The sequence below is a fragment of the Octodon degus genome, unplaced genomic scaffold, assembly GCF_000260255.1.
Source record: "Octodon degus isolate 3935 unplaced genomic scaffold, OctDeg1.0 scaffold00053, whole genome shotgun sequence".
Classification (NCBI taxonomy): Eukaryota; Metazoa; Chordata; class Mammalia; order Rodentia; family Octodontidae; genus Octodon; species Octodon degus.
Genome location: NW_004524629.1, coordinates 5,800,518 through 5,821,642, shown reverse-complemented (window position 1 = coordinate 5,821,642; position 21,125 = coordinate 5,800,518). Strand labels below are relative to the sequence as shown.

The 21,125-nt window shown below is 43.1% G+C and overlaps 1 protein-coding gene and 1 pseudogene across 1 annotated transcript in view; both read right to left on the bottom strand.

The window, feature by feature from the left end:
* Boc (BOC cell adhesion associated, oncogene regulated) overlaps positions 1-21,125 on the bottom strand; it is an 82,986-nt gene that overhangs the window by 41,939 nt on the left and 19,922 nt on the right. The gene's annotated exons all lie outside the window — the stretch shown is intronic.
* On the bottom strand, positions 11,247-11,477 carry LOC101571351 (annotated as a pseudogene).

Here is a 21,125-nt window from a genome sequence, read left to right as displayed (position 1 = left end):
ATAGCTCCATGGCATAAGTATCTGCCAGGCAAACTCAAGGTCCTGAGTTCAATCTCTGGTACAAAAAGAAAAACAGAAATGTGAGTACATATTTGACTGGTCAAAATATTGCAAAATGGTCATGTGACAAAAAGGAATGAGCCAATGTTAGAACTAGGTCCAAAAAATATAGTCAGGGTCTTGGCATGGGTGAAAGGTACTGGACAGAATGCCAGCACTGTCATTCAATGTTGGAAATGGTAGCAGATGAAATGCTCTAAGGGTTGAAATGCAAGTAAAACATTCTGTATGCACCAGCAGCCATATTAATTTTATTTATCATTGACGTCTCACTAGCTGAACTGAAAGCATTCACAGGTTTGCTCTACTTAGGGATTTCTCGCGAGCACAGGAATGTAAAGACTTGCTGCAAGTGGTCAAAATATGGCATAAAAATTTATGCCCTTGTAGATGTGAAGACTTATTATGCTTTCAATTTAGACATTTATGCTGGAACTCAGCCATCAGAGCCTCAGTTGTACAGCAATAAACTGAATGATGTTGTGAGCAGACTTATTGCTCCCATCTCCCAAGCTAAGTGGAATGTGACATTTGACGACTGGCTTACAGGCTTCAAATTGATGTTAGATTTGCTAACAGAGCACAAGTTGATCAGTGCAGGACCTTTATGCAGGAACAAAGCACAAACTCCAAATGAAATGTTGTGATTTCAAAACAAAGAACTGTATAGCACAGTCTTTGGATTTCAGAAAAATACAACTTGCTTCATAGATGGATAAAAACCTGGCACTGCTGATATAAATTCACCATTATGGAACTATTGATAGGGAAACCTCAACAAAACAGAAGCTTCAGATGGAAAATCTCTACAATAAAATCAAAAGTAGAACAGAAGTTGTTGATGAGTTATGAAGCAATTATCATGTCATCTGAAATACAAAGCAATGGTTGGATTTTACTCAATCCTAAATGTGTGTGACATAAATAGCTTAATAGCTTATAAAGACTATAACTAGTACAAAATATCATGGAGAAAATTTCTTAAAGGATTGGGACTAGTGTTCATAAGTGATCATTTATAGCAGAGAAAAAACAAAATGTTTCTGCCCAGGAAACTAATTACACAAAAACGTTGTAGAGTGCCCTGAAGAGTTGGCAGTGAACAGGCAGCAGAGCATCACTAAGACTTATACGACAACAAGAAAATAAAGAAGGTGTCCAACTTTGCCCTACAAGAAAGTCTGAGAAGACAAAATATACCTGTTATCAGTGTGATACTTGTACACGGGACACACAATTGTCCTGTATGAAGATTGCCTTGGGTGTGACAGTTGAAGCAAAGCTTATTTCTGTGGTGGACTTTTGTGTTTACACAGTAGTTCACATAGGTTTTTATTTTTGGGTCATCTTTTAGGTTTTGTAAGCAAGTATACAGCTGATGTGAAAATGTTGGTGTCTATTCTAAGCACCCATTAAATATTCGATATTTTATTCAGTTGATATCTTATTTCCTTGCTAAGTGTATGTTGTACAGTATAACAGGAAGTTCCTGATAAAACAGGAAGGAAGGTGACAAGACTGCCACATAGAAAAAGAAAGTTAAGCATATATGCTCTCAGTGTAAATGAGCCATGCACATGGAACATGCAATTACCATGTATGAAGATTGCCTTGGGTATGACAGTTGAAGCAAAACTTATTTCTGTGGTGGACTTTTTGTGTTTACACAGTAGTTCACATAGGTTTTTATTTTTGATGTTATCTTTTACGTTTTGTAAGCAAGGATACAGTTGATGTGAAAATGTTGATGTCTATTCTACGCTTAATATTTATTTTATTATATTTTATGTTCTTATAACTACACACTATATAATATACAGACTGCCTTTAGGTGTGATCAGTGAAGTAAGGATTTTTTTGTAAAGTGTTGTTGGTATTTTCTCTGTGGTTCACATCAGAATTTATTTGTATTGCTCTTTTTCAGACTTAGTATACAAAAAAAGAAAAAAGAGCGGTTGATGCTGAAAATGTTGATGCTTTTTGATAAATGACCATTAAACGCTTAACATTTATTTTTGAGATTTTTTTCCTGCTAAGTACTCATTGTTTAACACAATAAAACTCATAAAATTAAAAGTGATAATTTACCAATAGAAATATTCTAAAGAATAAAGGTGGGAAAAAAATCCTTCTGAGGGGCCAGGGAGATAGCTCAGTGGAATAAACACTTGCCTGGCAAGTGCAAGGGCCTGAGTTCAATCCCCAGTTCCAAAAAAAACAAAAAAGAATAAAGGTGAGTCTGACAGACCCATGTTTCTGCACCTTCATGAGACTATTAATCTTGTGTCCAAGTTAATAAGATGCATGTGGAAAGCAAGTTTTTCCAGCTCCATTTACTAAAGAGGCTATCTTACAATGAAGGTGCTTTTAAAATTGGAGAGACCTCCAAAAACAAAAAAGTACAATAATAGCTCATAAAATACCACTATCTAGCTATTTTTTTTTAAAGAGCACAATAAGCTTTTATTTCATTGAAGTTGATTATATCAGGCATTTTGTTTCAGTAACAGATGGTGAATAAAACATTTCATGACATGTGATGAGTTACTTTTCCTATACTATAAGCGTGGCCAGGGCTGGTGAGATAGCTCAGTGGTCTAAAGCACCTACTTGGAACAAGCTTAGCAAAGCACAGGGACCGAGGTTCAATCCCCCAGCACCACATGCCAGCCAGCCCCGCCCCCTGGTGGGCTGAGCTGGCCACATACACACACACATAAATAAATAAAATTATGAGCTTGGCCAGTTCTTATCTTGCTACTAATCTTCAGCATTAAATATGCTAATCTTAGGGAAAGTTATTTTAAGATTTCAAGGAGTAAGGTCCAGTATTATTTTTTTTCAACAAATAATACACTGCATATATTCTTCTTAGTGGTTAATTGCTGTACAGGATGCGGACTTGAGATCCTATTTACAAACACCATAAGAACAAAAAATTCTATTCATTAAGAGAATGCAACTATATATCTATCCTATATCTAGCTATTATTCGAAAACCTTATGCATTTCCAGGCTAATTCTGAGCGAATTGAGTAGGCCTCCCCCTAATTATGAAGGGAAATTTCAAGCTACAAGTCAGGCCTCTTACTCCTAGAACAGTGCTCTTTCACTAACCTACCACAGTTCCCACCAAACTGTTTCTGGGGACAGACTAGTCAAATGCTTAGAACTGGCTTTACCATTAATTTTAAGAATGTTTTTGGATTTACTTCATTACGTATAAAATCAATATCTGGACTATTACTTATAACAGTGACTTCCTATGTGATCACCATTGTGCTTTAATCACTTACATCCCAACCTAGAACAATCTCCTATTGTTCACTGCACAAATCCCTTCAACAGAATTTACTGTAGAGGTGAAAACATTCTATAATGGCATTATTCAAATGCCAGGTAAGCACTAGTCACTTGTGGCTATTAAATACTTGCAATGTAACTAAGGAACTAATTTTTAAATGGCCAAGTGGGGCTAGTGGCCCGTACACTGGGCAGCAGAGTTCTAGAGTAAGATCTGGAACCCTGCGCAGATCACTCTGCTGTCAAATAGAGGGTAATGACGACAGTTTGATGTTTTTAAATATGAGCCATGCTGCAGCCAGCCTCTAAGTGTTTCTTTAGTTCTTAATCAAATTTTGTGTATAAATCATCAATTCTATGTGTCCTTTGACTTTATTATTGATATTAGGAAGAAAAACATTATCATGATTGTTTTTATTACAATGGTATTGGGAATACTGCATCTTGGCCCCTTGGCTAAGATCAAGTGTATAACGGTACTGGGAAGAGAACAGTATTACCGTGATTGATCATACACAGCATAGCGGACAAAGGTACGATAAGCACCAACGAACAGAAGCTCTTACTTCCCAGGCTCTTTCGCCTTCAGTGTAGGATCACCTTCCTAGTGCGGGCCAACAGAAGCTGGGTGAGGATGCTGTGTGTCACTTCTGGCCCAGGGTAGTTAGGAGATGAGAGTGGCTTCCGCCTTTCCCTCTTTTTAAAGAAAATGAACTAATTCATTAATTTATTGGGTACGGAGTCTTGCCACGCAGTTCAGACTCGAAGTGATCCTCCTGTCTCAGCCTCTCCAGTGCTGGGATTACAGGTGTATGCCACCATGCCCTGTTTGGGGGCTAGCACAGAGTGCTCAGGGGTTCCATCCAGGGCTGGCACGGCATGCAGTACCAGCGATCAGTATCAGGGACTGAACCTGGTTCCTTGTGCTTGCTAGGTAGGCACTTAAGACTGTGGAGCTATCTCCCCAGCCTCCCTCTTTCAGGTTGGTGGCCATGTGCCACGTGCTTTAGAAGGCACAGAAACAAGATGGAAGAAAGCAGCTCAAGAAATTATATGAGAAAACAACTAAGTCTTTGTTGCCCCAAACAGCTAAAGTTTTGGGATTACGGGCATGTAACAACTTTTGTATTCCTTACTAATGCTGTATCTTGATTACCAGTTGTAAATGGGATGTGGAAAGGGACAGCATTTTTAGGAAAACTGTTCTGGATGGAGGGATTGAAGCTGAGCTTCTAGAGTGTACACACACCAGATGAATGAGGCAGCACAGGAAGGCAAGCCTGACCAACAGGAAAAGTAGGGTCTTGTGTGTGTGTATGGGGGTGCAACAAGCATTGGTTTGCTGAGGAAAGCTTATCTGAAACAATGGGATTAGATATTTCAGATCTTACTCCCTTTGGAGTAAAACTGTCTGGACAATCACCCCAAACACACGCATCTTTACTTATTTATAAATTAAATGCATGTACTACAGAGCTAACATTTTTAAAGAGTAAAAGTGGGAGTATATTTAAATGCCTCTTTCATCATGATTGTTTTATATCATCATTAGCTAATGTCTTAAGACAGGATGCATGGTTAGAAATAGGATCATGTTAATGGTGTAGCTAGGTGTAATCTCTTTCAAATAGTCTGCATGAATGTCAAGGCTTTTGCTGCCTTCTCACCAGCTCCCATTCCATTATCAAAGTTGTTACTTCCTAATGTGGCCTGAAAAGGGCCAGCCCCGCTGTTTTCTTCCTGTTTGCATGTGTTTGGATTATCAGCATTCTCTGCGACCCAGTCGCTTTGTGGCAGGCTCTTTAAGCCACTTGGCCTTTTGTGAGAGTTAATTTAGTTAAAGTTAAATTATATAATCTGTAAATCCACTTAACAGAGAACAGAAAACCTCGGAAGTGAATGAATGAGCGGGTAAGGTCTCCACCATCAAGCCTGTGCACAGCAGAGATGTCTTGGCTACTGCTGTGATACACAACAGCCTGGCACACAGGCTAAAGGTACCAGTGTCAATCCCAGCATTAAGTATTAGATAAGCTGGATTTCCTTCCTAATCTTTTTTTTAGATAGAAATAAACACTAAGGGAATCTTAATTTTTTTTTGCCAGTGCCCCAATGAAAGTGCTTGCACTTCCCCTTCACACCTTGAACCTTACTTTAGCGACCACCACAGAAGAATGAAAAGGGACAGGTAAAGACATTGAGACTGGGTCCTACTCTAGCAGAGCAGGAAGAGTTAGAAATTGACACCATACACAGAGTGGTTTTGAGCAAGGGACTATGTAATCAAAGTGAAACTGGAGGGAGGGATCAGCAAACCTGGATTCTTTTCACTGAACTCACAATTGCTAACAAGCTGCTAATAAACAGAACTGACTTCTGCTCAGGCAGGTGGGATACTCTCACCATCAAAGGAAGGAAACTGGAAAGGAGCCTGGATAGGCTCTGGGGAAGAACCACGTCAGCCATCTGACTGAAGAAGAGATCTCGTCTCTTGACGTGCTCACTGCAGTTTTGGTGAAATGCACGGACTCCTCGCCCACCTCTAGCACTGGAGGGAAAAGTTACTGGGAAGTCTCGTTGCTCTGCAACCCATGTCCCTTCCTCAAGTGATCTTACTTCTTTAGGGAGACTTTTAAAAATATAGACCCATGGACATTTGAGGAAGAAAAGAGAAAAATAAAAAGCAGCTCTTCCCCTCTTACACTCTTTTCTCACCCCCATCTCATATAAATTCAATTTGACAACCCTGCTAATTGGATAAACACAGCTCCTACACTCCTGGAAGGCCATTCCTCTTCTTTCTTTCTCTCTCTCTTTCTTTCTTTCTTTCTTTCTTTCTTTCTTTCTTTCTTTCTTTCTTTCTTTCTTTCTTTCTTCTTTCTTTCTTTCTTTCTTTCTCTTCCCTTCTTTCCTTCTTTTTGGAGAGCTCAAAACAGCGTGATTGTGCTGCTCTTTAACACGAATTCCATCTGCTTTATTTCTCTCTCTCCATTCAGTGCACCTCCTGAATATTTATGAAACCTCCCTCCTGCCTTTCCCCTTTCTAACCACCTCAGCCCTCCCCCTCCTTCTCCTCCCTCAATCTCCCTCACCCCACCCACCTCCAACCTCCAACCTCCTCTCCCTTCTCTCCAAACTGGGACAAAACCCTTCTAAATGCCCCTCCCTCCTTGCTTTAGATAAACACAGGCAGTGTCAAGTGTGAGGAGAGGGGGAGTCGGGTAGGGGGCTCAACTGCCAGTCAAGTCTCTGGCCTTCAATGCGGCCCAGGGGCCTATCCTAATCTGCTGCATGCTTGCCATATGGGGGCTGTGTTGCCCCGGGAGACACTAACAGGCAGAACGGAGCTTAATAGAGTCCATATTCATTGTGATGCAGTGAGATAGCTCAAAGCACCATTGCCCCTTCGGTCTGGCTTCATTCTTCTGTTTCCCACTTTCTTTCTGTTTTTCCTCCCTCTTTCTTTCTTTCTTCCTTTCAAAAGGGCTTGGTCCCCACAGAGCTGTAATCTGGAGAGGCCTGGGCCACTGCAGAGGCTACATGTTGGGGTTAGGAGTAAGGAAAGCAGTAGTGGTGGCGAGGGGGGTGCGGCTGGAGCTGGTGCAGGGAGAAGTAGATGCTGCCGGAAGCAATGATGGGGGGCAGCAGTGACACAACCAAGGAACACATGGGTTGTGTGTGCAAACATGCACAGGCAGGCTGCGATGTGCACCGTGTGCAAGATGAGGGCGTGGTGTTATGTTCTTGAGACAGGCACTCAACCCTCAGGGTAGTCACAGACACCCAGGGGGGACCCTTGCTATCGCTATTTATTCAGCCACCTATGCCTGGCTATTTCTGTCACTCTCTCCTCAAACCCTACCCCAACCCTCTCTCAATCCCAGCCAATTTAACATCATTAAAGCATAGGACACCTCTCTCTATGGGGAGTCAGACATATGGCCACTTCCCAGCTCTCCACAGCTGTGCTGGAAAGTCATCGTTGTGGGAATGAGATAAAATCTCTTCAAAAAGAAGCTCAGCAGGGCAGAAGGTTCAGGAGGAAGTGATGGTTATGGTGGGCCCAACAGGGAAGCAAGGACAAAGAACGTGGGACCACAGCAGAGCTCATGGCTCCCAACTGTGGGGGGAAAGATTTGCAACCAAGATAAGATAGGATTTCTCAAAAAATATTTTCTTAAGTTGTGAAATGTAAAGCTACTTATTGTATGAGTGAAAAGATACAAATTTAAGGCCACACATAAAAGTAAGCACAGAAAAACTCTATAAACGTTCATATACTCTCCTACATAGTACTGGAAACTTTAATCCTGTAGATTCTTATACATGGGAAGGGCTCAACAAATGGTTTCTGACATAGGCTCCTGGAGTTTTGCCATCGCTGACAAAGGTCTTGAACCCACCTAACAACCAAAATCAGGGTTGGATGGCTGCACATGGCTTTAGTAGAAGCAGCATGCTTCTGTTACAGTTGCAGCAATATTCCTCCCTGGGGATGTCTCCCCTCCTCCAGGAGCAAAGCCAGGTCATCCCAAGTCAGACAAAACTACTAAAGCCAGAGCATTGTTGATGCTGGTGTTTGCTGATTTTTGTTTTCTTTTGCTTCTTCACTTTTCTGTTTGTTTGTTTCTGTTCTGATTTTTTGTTTTGTTTGCCTTCCAAACTTGATACACTGTGTGTTCCTTGCTCTTACCTACTGTGACAGTGAATCGCTGATCTGTGCTTTCCTAGTACAATCCAGGAGGTCCCTATATCCCAACAGTTCTGCAGGGAATGATACACTGGGTATCTCAAGGCTCAAGTGCAGTTTTAATTCATTTAGGCTTTAAAAACCTAAAAATGCCTTTGTTTAACTGAACTGCTATCAAGTCCCAGCTCTTCACTCCTCAGAAGACTCCTGAAATCTTTGCAAAGCCAAAGAAGGTAAAGACACAAGTAAGCAGGGTTGGACAGCAGCGTTGAGAGCACTCACTTCCCTGTAGGTGAAGCCTTCTTGCCCAACTTCTTTTGCTCTGTAGACCTTACTGCAGATTCCTCTGACCCCGCACACTGCCTGCACCACTGAGGACAGCTCCACAATGGGGGGAGGCCAGGAGCTCTGAGTAGACCCAGGCCTAGAGGCACCCAGTTCTTTCCAGCCATCCTGATCATGATCGCAGTGGTCAGTAGTCTTCCACTCCAAAAGCCCCTGACCTCCCAGGACGTTCTGAACCCGGCAATAAGTGCAGGCCAGCCGTGTCAGCCATGCTCATGGAAGGAATGGGCAGAAATGTTCCTAATAAGTCTACTGAAGGAAGGCATGGACTTGACATAGTGAGAGTGTGAATGACCAACGTATAAGGAAAACAGGGATAGGTTCTCTATCTACATTACATCTTTGCTTTTTATGTCACAGTTTAGAGAACAACCATTATACACCTGTGTATACAAACACACACTCAAACTCATCTCCTTTCCCTGACTCCCTTAAAGTCATGCAAAGCTTCACTACCCACTCAGGTGTCAACCTTGGACCCATGTTTTTTCTTGCCTCTCTACTTCTGAGCTGTCAGGACTCTAAATGGGGCAAGACCAGTGTTGTCCAATTGAAATATAATTCTAGCTAGAGATGCAATTTAAAAGTTTTCTGCTAGCCACCATAAAAATACAGATGAAAGGGGCCGGGGAGATGGCTCAGTAGAATAAGTGCTTCTCTGGCAAGCGCAAGGGCCTGAGCTCAATCCCCGGTTCCGCAAAAAAACAAAAAAAAAAAAAAAAACAGGTGAAAATAATTCTTAAAATATCCTTCAATACACTATATCAAAAGCATTGTCATTTTAATAAGGATATGCTTTATTAATGAAATATTTTACATTTTGTTTCATACCGTCTTCGAAATCTAGCATGCATTTTCTATTTACTGCAGATGAATTCAAGGTAGATGAGACACATCTCAGGTGCTCAACAACCACCTGGGCTAGCAGCTACTGCGCTAGACAGCACACGCCTAAAGCCCCCAATCTGGCTCTTTGGCTGTCTCTTCTCCCTATTTAATCAGACCCATCTGCCTTCTTTCTAGAATGTCAGGTTCAACCAAGCAGTAAAAGTTGATACATGGGCAACTACCTTTCATTGAGCAAGTGCCTCCTATGGGTCATAATTATAATTCCTTTAGCCTGATATTCTCACGGTGGTCATATGATCAACCTATTTTATAGATGAGGAAACTGAAGCTCAGGTTGAGTACAGATCTTGTCCAGGACCAACAGGTGGGTAAACCTCAGAAGATCTGAACCAAGCCTACTGGATTCTGAAACCCTTGAATCATTTCAGTGCACCGTAATGCTTTACATAAACTAGGGTGCAATAATTGATGAACTATATAAAATGCAGCCATTGAGAATAATAAAGATCAAGTTGCAACATGAAAGTAAGATTTAAAATATGGGAAAAACAATATAAATTCCATTTTGTGTGTATGGATTAGGTCTCGAAGGTGTTATTTTTAAAAATGGGTTGGAGCTGAGTGTGCTGGCACACGCAGTAATTACAGCACTTTGGGAGTCTGAAGCAGGAAGATTACCAAGTTCAAAACCAGCCCAGGAAACATAGCAAATTAGCAGCACCATGTATCAAAATAAAAGGAAGGAGAGTGGAGGCTGTAGCAAAGACCCTGGGTTTGCTTCCCAGTAGTACAAAACACATAAATAAATAAAATGTAAAAGCAGTTGATTATGAATGATATTTTAAAAAACCTTGCTTTCAGAATTCAGTTTTTTTTAATGGAAACAAACAAGCATACTCACTTTAAACAGTTCTCTAGGTGATAATGATTAAAGTCCACAGACCTATGCAGAATCTTCCAAGCTCTTTATACAAGGCATTTCTTTTGTTCTCCTCCCATGTGTCTTAAAACCCAGCAAGCTGCACCCTCTCTATTCTTTCTAGCTGGACCACCTTCCCCTTCTCCCTCCATTTAGAAGAAGCTTCCATCTTTTAAAGTGTACCTCAAACTTGACTCCTATTTATTTATTTATTTATTTATTTATTTATATGGGGAATCGAACTCAGGACCTTGCACTTGCCAGGTAGGTGCTGTGCCACTGAGCTATATCCTCACTCCTTCCTTATGAAGCCTCCTTCACCTCTTCTCCATTCCAGGGCCCATAGATAGCACTCTGTTCACCTCATATGACATTTCCACGATAATTTATTGGTTTTGATCATGTGTTTGTCTTTTTTTTTCAAATCTTCTGGTATTTTATTAAAAATATAGACTAATAATCTTGCACTGAAGTATCATTGTGGTTATGTGCTGACTCCCAGTAAGCATAGCTATTTGTAAGGGTTTCATCACAAATATACTCTATACAGAAGTAAAAATGTAAATAGAAATGACAAGACAGTGACATTTTGGACATGACCACCTTACAATAGAAAATGGAGTTTGAGCTGACTTGGTGCCTGGGGCCAGCACGGCATGTGGTACGGGTATCAAACCTGGGTCCTTGGGCTTGCCAGGCAAGCGTTTGAGCCACACTCTCACTGTGTCATGCAAAGCTTCACTACCCACTCAGATGCCCAACCTTGGACCCGTGTTTTTTCTTGCCTCTCTCTACTTCTGAGCTGTCAGGACTCTAAATGGGGCATGACCAGTGTTGTCCAATTGGAATATAATTCTAGCTAGAGATGCAATTTAAAAGTTTTATTCACAATCACACCAACCTTTGTAGAGGCTGAATATTACAAGCATAAGGGCACACTATGACTACAAGACATCTTTTCATACTTCCCAATAGTTTTACATTTTAGCTATAAGGGTCAGTTACTACAGTCCAACTTGCTCTTGACAAATAGAATTTTTATGTCTATTCAATCAACGAGTCTCTTACACCTTTCTGGGCCTATTCATTTGCAGGTAGGCAGGAGAAACTGTAGCTAGGTTCTTCTATCATATGTTTATATGGGATGCCCCATCTTCATATACTGTCCAATTTCTTCAAGATAAATGGAGTGATTCGCATCAGGGCTACAGAGATGAGGAAGTTCCATACGGAGGAAATCACATCCTCGTGCATCTTCTGTTTCATCTTTTCAGGGTCCAGCTTCGGCACGAGGCCCTCGATCCGAAACATCTTCACTCTGCAACACTTTCCAGCTGCTGTGCTTTGCTTTCTCTTTTTTTTTCGTTTTTTTCTTTTCTTTTTTTTTTTTTTTTTTTTGCGGAACCGGGGATTGAACTCAGGTCCTTGCGCTTGCCAGGGAAGTGCTTATTCCACTGAGCCATCTCCCAGGCCCTGTGCTTTGCTTTCTGATCTTCTTCATGTGTCTGTCTTTAACATGCCTCCATTCCTTCCACCTGACCCAGATTATGAACTCCCTGAGGAGGAATGTGTCAAATTTATCTTGGTAATCCTACCACCTTGAATAAAATTTTATTCAGTGTTTGATGAATGAAAGAGTACAGGTCAGTCAGAAATTTGAACTTGAGAAGGGACATGTCAGAGAGACACAGAGAGCAGAAGATACTCTATTTAGTCGTGGAACCACAAGGTTTTTCAGGGAGGAAATGACTGTAATGAAAGCCTTTACTTTTAATTTACTTTATTTTATTTTTATTTTTTGGCTGGCTCAGGCTGCCTTAAGTGCAGGTGTGGTGTGGTATGTGGAGCTGGGGATCAAACCGTGGTCCTGCAAGCCTGACTGGGTTTGCCCAGGCAGGTGTTCAAACAACTGAGCTAACCAGCAAGCCCAAGCCTTTATTTTTTTTAAAAAATGGAAGGGTTCTGGATGCACTTGGAGAAAGCCGAGTGCTAATGAGGTTCTAAACTCTTTAAGAACAAAGGCACGCCCATGCAGATGCCCCAGCGCTTGCCCTCTTCAAAGAACTTCTTCTGTTTCCCTTCTTACCTCTCCTTCCAAGAAACATATTCACTAAGCTTGTGGCTTTAGGCTTTCTGCAGTCACAGGGCTGCAGGAAAACTGAATCTAAGATGGCACAGTATCTCGGAACCATCACCTTGCCCTAAGCCTTAGACTGGGTGGAGGACTCCGTGAAGAGGGATGAGGGGGAAGAACAAGAAAGCTGCTGAGTCAGGAGGAGGAGAGCAGGTTCAGGCCTAAGGAGTTCAAGAAAGGAACATGGGGTGCGGAGCAGGATGAGAGCAGAGACTTGGGAAAGTCGGCTAACCATACCAAGGTCCCACACAGTGCAGAGCCAGTACCAGCGCTTCCTGTCTGTGGCCACTGCTCACCTTCACCACCCAGGGTGTGCTACTGCCCTGATTTTGAAAGATTATTGGGCTGGGGAGATAGCTCAGCAGTCTAAGCACCTGCCTGGCAAGCCCAAGGACCCAGGTTCAATACCCAGTACCGCATGCCGTGCTGGCCCCAGGCACTTAGTCAGTCACCTGAAATGTGCACACCTGTAATCCCAGCACCAAGGAGGCTGACACAGGAGGAGGATCACTATGAATGAGTCTGAGCTGTGTAGCAAGACCTTTTACCAAATAAATAAGTAAATAAGATTATCAAAACATCTGGTGCTTTGCTATGTTAGGCTCGTGTCAAACTTTTTTGCAAACAAAGCTTCTCTACTAAGTAACATGGTTAGAGCTCAGCAGGACCAGGCATTGAAGGCTATTGTCCTTGGGTTCAGGTCTGAGCTCCACCTACCTCCATGTAAGGTGACTCTGGATGAATTACTTAATCTCCTTGAGCCTCAGTTTATTCCATGAGAATGAAAATAAGTACTTTGATGAGCTACTCACGAGAGTTAATGAGATAATGTATGAAAGCATCCTGGAGCCCAGCAAGCACACGGTAATTTGGGAGCGCACAGGTCACAAACTTCTCTGCTGAAAGCTGCTCCCTGGCCTAATTTCACACAGTGGCATTGCCATCTGGTGGGCTTTTCGATCCAAGCCCTTTTACTCCAAAACACCCGTGGCATTCTAGCAACCCTAGACATACCTGATACCATTTCTGCTCTTTCCTTTAGGCTGCCCAAATTGTGTAATATACTCACTTTGTTACTACACACACAAGCATCTGGAGGTCAAGAAATTGTTGACTACAGAAGGGAGCCTCATCTACTGTGGGAGGGGCATTCCGCAGATAGCACTTCGGTGTTCCCAAGTTTGTGGCTAGAATTAGCTTCTAATGCCTTAATCTCCACCCAGCACCCGTCAACACTTAATATCACTTACGCTAATAACCTCCTCCTCTCTGCACTTGCCGCTGTGTCCTCTCCACACTCTCTTGATGAGGATAATGACAATAATGATCATAATTTCTCCATACTGCCTCTACTTGTTCAGAAAGAAAGGAGAGAAATATTCCCAACAGACAGTAGATGTTCTGGAAAAGTGTTTACAGAAAGAAAAACACATCCCTACCTGCTCCACAGCTCCCACTCCCAGCTTCAGGAAAATGCTCTCCTCTAACCTCACTCCATGAGTGTACACAGCCACCCTGTTGAGAGGAACCAGTTGCTCTTCTCCTACCTGACTGCTTTTAGCTCTAGCCTGTGACTGAAACAATTAACTAAAACACTAATATAGTACCTGGATAGAAAGAGCAGCTACTTCCAAACTTTCTGGTGCTCAATGTTGACCAACTAGCACAAAAGAAATTACTTTAGAACCTGGATAGATAGAACAGGTAACCAGACCAGTGCGAGGACAACACTAAGACAGTCCTTAAAAGCTGGATGTCCTATCTCTCAGGATGAAGGACAAACAATCCCACCTGGTCAGTGTATGAGCACAACCCCTATAACTGCACACAGGCCTAGAACAGCACCAGAGCACTAATTCCACCTGAAAGTAGTACCCAACAGAGCCCTGAGAAGAATAGAGAGGGATTAGCCCAGGAAATATGCCAAGGAGCATGCCCACCATCCCCTTGCAACATACACAGAAAAGTATTTTCCCCAAACCATCCAGAACAGATGAGGTTCAAAAGTACAGTAGGAAAAACAAGGGCATTTTGCTTGGTATTTGTGGTGAGAAGAGCAGGTAGAATGCTGCTGCCGACAACTCAGAGTCACCCCTAGTGAGAGACACTAGGGGTGAGCCCGGGGCGGGATTCAGTGCAGGGCAGCAAACTGGAAATGAGGTGCCCAGTGCTGTGCAAAAGGCCAAGAAGGAGGCAGAAGAAAGTAAGACAGGGCTCCAGGATTCAACGAGCTAAGGACCTGGAGCACAGTCGGCTTGGACACCATCTCTGCTATTACACCGAAATTGAAATGCAGCTTGACCTCAGAACGGATGAATCCCAAGATAAACTGTGGAGCTCACTAACTGCTAAGCCTAGGAAGCAGAACCTCTAGCAATGACTTCAGAAGAGAGAAAGGTGCACATATGCTCCTCTGTCTGCATGCATGCGTGCATGCATGCATGCACACATGCATGCACTCAAGCCCTGCTCAGGATGAAGGATCAGTTCTCCAATATTTTATATTGTCTTTCACCAAGTCTAATAGAATGCTTTTTTTCTGTCATCCATGTTCATTCTTCATGCAGTCCTGGAGGATTCATCAAAGTTTGTCAGTTAAGGCAGTAAAAAGGCTTATACCTAGCAGAAGTCTTGGTGACGGGAGTTCCCCCTTCTTCCCTTCTCTGTCTCTGTCTCTGTCTCTGTCTCTGTCTCTGTCTCTCTCTCTCTCTCTCTCTCTCTCTCTCTCTCTCTCTCTCTCGTGTGTGTGTGTGTGTGTGTGTGTGTGTGCTCAGTACAGGGCACTCTACTCCCAAGCTATATTATAAGCTCTTTTAAATTTTCTTTCATTTTGACTCTCTCTCACTAAGTTCTCCAGGCTGGCCTCAAAGTTGTGATTTTCCTTCCTCAGCCTCCTGAGTGTAGCTGTGATTATAGGAATATGGCACTATGCCCAGCCGTGGGATCTCTTCAGCCTTGGTATTGTTATCTATACTGTCTGCTTCTTATAATCACTGTAAATTATTTGCTTAGAGTCTCTGTCCCTGTCACACAGTAGTTGTGTCAAACTGTGAAGACTGCCACCTCCAAGGTCTTTCTCAGGCCTAAGCATGGTCCACATAATTTGATCTGACCAGTCCCTAATAGACACTTCCCTTGCAGAAGTGGAACTTGTACACAGGGTAGGTGATGTGAACATGGTACTCTTTTTCCTATTTCACTTGGGGCTTGTTTTGGGAGCTCTGTAGTTCTTATTCAGTGGAGAAGGCAGGCAGGACACATGCCTTTCCCACTGCCTTATGTAAACATGGAGGAGGTGGAGGAGAAAATTGTAAAGAGAAGTAGAGGTTGGAAGAAGTTTGTTTCCATTTGACAAACATGTCTTAAGAACATGTCCTATGTCAAATGACCCAGCAGGCAGGGGTGAGGCATGTAAGGCCCCCAGATTTTTCACCTACATAATACCCATCACACTATTAATGATTCTTGCTGCCCATCTGCTAGACCACAGGCTCAGGAATGATGTTGGTTTTATTCAGGAGGGCATCTGCCACACAAATGGAATTCTAGGTGTTCATCAAACACATGTTAAGTGAACAAATAATGACTTAAGATACGGAAGGTTTTGGCAGAGGAAAGAAAAACTGCAAGCACATGCACAGGGAGGGAGCCCTTTCATTAGGAGAAGCTGGGAATTTATGGCACAGTAGTTCAGTGAAAAGAGTTTGATTTATTGTGTTGAGTAAGCAAAATAATTACCATCAATTCCAATGAAACTGTCATTTGCAGTCCGTTTCTTTGATGCTTTGTCATAATGATGTGGCACCCAAGGGCATCAGGCCTACATCTGCACCCTCCACATGACCTAGAGGAGGTCTTAGGTTCTACCATTGGACTGAACCAGGATTAATGTGCTTCTAGATTTGTGTGGTTCTAGAGCTGATTCAAGCAAATGCCAGGTAAAACCAGCCCCAACTCCAACACGAACACATGCTTGCAAGAAATCTGAAGCACTCAAGTGAAGCACTAGACTTAGAGTCAAAGGGCTGAGCTGCTTGGTGTGAGGGCCCAGCTGGGAGGTGACAGGCTCCTCCTCTAGTGCTTTCCCTGTAAGATGTGTACTGTGTCATGGGTGGGTCATTCTTCTTCACCTTGATTTCACTGAGGAATTAGTTTAGTGTAAGACAACAACATCTGTCTCACACAAAGATGCTGAAGGAAACACAGATTACATTACTAAGGCAGCTGGAATAATAAGTGGTACAAACCAGTGTTCAATAAATGATACTGACTCATTAAATTTGAGTAGGGCCAGGGAGATGGCTCAGTAGAATAAGCACTTGCCTGACAAGTGCAAGGTCCTGAGTTCAGTCCCCGGTACCACCAAAAAAAAAATAAAAATAAAAATAAATAAATAAATAAATTTGAGTAACTGCAATTAGAGTCACTTTTGAGGATATTTTCATCCGTCCGATCTTTGCTGCAGATTCGTGTCTAATATTCAAGGCAATATCTCAAGAACTGGATGCTCCCAGCCTGGCTCCCCCATCATCCTGTCCTGGCATGCATACCCTCGATTTCTAAAATACACACACACACACACACACACACACACACACACACACACACAGAGTGTCGAGCTGGTAAGTATGCTTTAGAATCACGACAGTTTACTTTCTTTCCCATTTGACCTCATACAAAACCACTTCTTCACCACCCCCCTGACCCCGACATATATACACTCAATCCCTCACCCCTATTCCCATTCTTTCCTTTCCCAATCACAGAGCTCTTTTAAACCACCTAAAACTTAAATAAATATCAATCTGGAAATCTGAAGCATGTTCCAGTCAGCCCATCAGGCCCTGCTGGAAGCCCCTATCCCAACCTCTGTCAACTCCCCAACAACCGTGAAGCCCAGTGGCCCCAGTGCAAGGCTGGCACATGCAGAGAAAACAAACACACGCAGTCTCGCCAGCAGTTTCACCAGCTGGGTCGGGCACTGCTGTTTTCAGCAGAAGCAAAGTGCGGAGGACTGGAGAGGCATGGTGGAGACAAGGAGCAGCAGAGTGGGCGGGTTCTGGCCCCCTGCTCCTGGGCTGTGCCACCTGCTGAGCTTCTGCCACTCCCAGGTACAGGACAAGACACTCATCCATCAGGTGTGACTGACCCCATCATTCTGCTTCGGGCAGGCTTCCAAAGTCTGGAAGGGCAGAGAGACAGCTACCTTGTTTGTCACTATGTCCCCAGCACCAATTGCACTGTTGGGTATATATACTGGGAGCACAGTGAGTATTTGTTTATTACATGAATATATGAACTATTTTTCTGCCCATCTTATGAGGTTACAGGTGGATGGACAGTAGGAGGATGGCAGGGAAGGGGAGGTTAATGAGGAATGCCTAAGACACTTCCCCAAACCTGCCAGATGTGAAAATGTGCTACAGAGCTATCCCAAAAATAATTTAGGAAAATGCTATGTTATAAAAGTCTAATCAAGTTTCTTTGCTGCAGGCCTTTTCAGAACCTTTAACATGCTATTATATAGCATGAGTCACCAAGACTGGGACAAATATGCACTGAAGTTGTAACCACAAGCTTGGGCATACTTGACCACAGCCTGGAGTTATTTGAGAAAACTATTTTTTTTCCCTCAGAGTACCATTAGTAAGGAGAACTTCACCAAATACACTTTGGAAATGCTGGCCTACAGAATGACTCAAAAGTAACTTGCAAAACAGCATGATCCTGTTTTTATAACTAAAGGAAAATATTATATTTTAATATGTGGTGTATAGTTTTTTGGATTCTCATAGAAAAAGATCAGGAAACATGTAAACTTTAACACTGGTTACCCCGGAAGATTAGGAAATTTGCACTTTCTAAATTAAATACCTCAGAAGTATTTAAAGTAGGGCTGGGAATGCAGCTCAATGATGATGCCCAGCACACACGAGGACCTGGTCCTATCCTAGCACTAGAAAGTGAAGTATTTGAGGTAGATATGTATGTAGTACCGCTTGTATAATTGAAGAGACAGGTGTGGGGGAAGCTATCCGAAAGCAACGTAAGTCGTCACTGATACGTTATCTTCCCATAAGCCTGAGGGTCTTCTCACTTCCCAACAGTCTCCTGGGTCACAGGATACTGCCACTTGTCCCATTGTCACAGCTAACGAGTTCACTGTGTGTAACCCCAACCATCAACTTCTTTGCCCTCTAATGAGCACCTGCCAGAACCCGGCTGCTTTCACACAAAACTCACAACTATTTTGCAAAACCGTGACAATACACTTCATATTTCTGTTACCCAACTTCAGAGTTCTTTGTTTTTAACAACTCGACTTTGGTTAGTAAGTTGTATAGTGTGTCATGTGGTACTCAGTTTGATGAAATTATCACATTGAACATATTAACATTTAAAGACTCCCTTTTTTTTCTGTTAAAGTACCAAGCTCCTGTTAATCAGTAAATGCAATTTAAAACTTGAGATTTATTACATGTAGTAATCTAGGTTTTGTCACAGTATGTGACTAGGGCACGTATTTAGAATGACAAGAAGCCATAAAGTCTGCGGACTGCAATTTTCTGCACTTTCAGGTTCCAATTTGTCTCTTCTTCACCCAGAACTAAAGACCCAAGAAGAGACCATCATTGCAAACAGCATCTACTTTAGGAACCAAAAAAACCACTCTCCACAGTTAATGAAGAGGACACTCCAAAAGGCATCTGACCTCTGCCTGCTGCAGTTCTAGTCACTTATTTGGGGGGAGGGGGTCACAGATGCCACCTGCACCAAGGAAGCCCTCACCAAGCAGCTCCCTGAAGGAGAAGGATGCTCTCCAAGCATATGTAAGTCTGAATGCTCGGAATTCACAGCCTGAAAAGCCATTAACAATTCCCCTTAAAGAGCCAGCAACGTACCAGGAGTTCACTGATCACCAGGTGCAGCAGCTGTTGGCCTTGGGGGCTCTCACATCCACTCAGTAACAGCTGCTTCCCCAAAGGGTTAATAACTCAGTCTCCAACTTCTGACCTTCTCGGTCCCCACAGCAGGAGGAGATATCCCCTCTACCAACCCTAGAGTCCCAGCGCTGCTCCCTTGGTTCTCCTCCTCCAGAAACGAAGCTGCCCGCTGCCCAGCATACATCCAGACTGGATTCATCTCCTTCCCAATCCATTTCCTTAACTTGCACCAAGAATAAAAATTAAAACACACATGTGCATGCACGTGCATGCAGGCAAGCACACCATGTACGCATGGGAAAGGATTGCGCTGGGAGTACAAACTCCAAAAGACGAGACCAGGCAGAGGGAAAAGAAACAGGTTGGCTGCTCAAAGTCCATGCCTGTCAGGAGGCCAGCATGCCTGCTGGGTAAAGAGACCCCATGGGCAGATCTGAGGGGAAATATTGAAGTAAGACCTCTTCTGTCTCCCCATCACCCCATTTTATGCACTTTAGCAGCCCCACCCCACCCTACTCTGCTCCGGAGCAGCTGAGCACATCCAAGCTTCAAGGCACTCCAGAAGCAGGAAGCTGGTCCATGCCCCAATGCTCCCACTTGCCAGCTCCAAAATGGATAGAACAGTACTTGCATGTGGGACCTAGTGGTGCAGGCACTTTTCCAGATCTTCCCTAAAGAGTCTGCAGACAGATACATGAATCTGGGAGTCAGGCAGAGCAGTTCTGCTCCAAGAACTGGTGAGTTATCTTTCCCACTTCAGGTTGGGATAATGCCCCTTGCTCAGCTCTGTCACCCATCATCTGCCTTTCTGCCACTTCCTCAGGGTGGTGGGTGATCCAAGCTCACACTACCTACCCTTGTCCAGATGGAAGTCTAAGGCCAAGAAGATAGCTCAATTGAATAAGCACTTGCCTGGCAAGCACAAGGGCCTGAGTTCAATCCCTGGTTTCACACACACAAAAAAAAAACACCAAAAAAAAACCCAAATGGAAGTCTACTGTTTCACAGAATCACTTACCTCATAAGCCAACACTTTTGTTTGTTTGTTTGTTTGTTTGTTTTTGTAGAACGGGGGATTGAACTCAGGCCCTTGTGCTTGCCAGGAAAGCCCTTATTCCACTAAGCCATCTTCCTGGCCCCCAAGTCAATACATTTATTGAACATTTATTAACTAGTAGGCTTTGAGAAACCACAGTAAAGTTCAAGTTCTTAGCCTCTGATAAAGAGATGCAGAATGATCCCAGAGCCCACTGAACAATTGGACACCAAACCCAAGTGCCCTGGGTGGGTGGATATTCTTTTCTTTCCACTTCACTGTCAGGAAGTGAGAAGACTAATTGGACTGTATTCGTCTTTTGGAAAAATTAACCTTGTGGCATCCACCTTTGTCTCTGTCACATATAGCACAGGAACGGAAACAAGGTAGTATTTGAAAAAAAAATTTGTTTGACTTGATCATTGTTGAATCTAGGTGATGGCTATGTGGGAAAGTAAAATATTCCACCTCAACTAGATGCCTTTGACATATTTGAAGTTGGTTATTCAGACAAACTGCAGACCTCTGCAGATACAGGAATGTCTTGGAAAGGTTTCCTTTTATAGAAAGAAATATCCATCTGTCTACATGAGAAGGTAAACAGCATCCGGAGGCGCAGTCTTTTCTATCTGATATCTGCTTCCTACCAGAGTCTTCCCATGGGAAGAAAGGACTGAGCTCAGACACCTGGCCCACCCAGAGATGACACAGGTGGCTGATAGAAGACTTCATCTGCATGACAAGAAAACCCCAGCTCACTGTCACATCCTCCTCCAACCTCCCTAGCCTGGGCCACCTTCCTCTCCCCAGAAGCCAAGCCCCTCTGCCTTGGTTAAGGTTATATA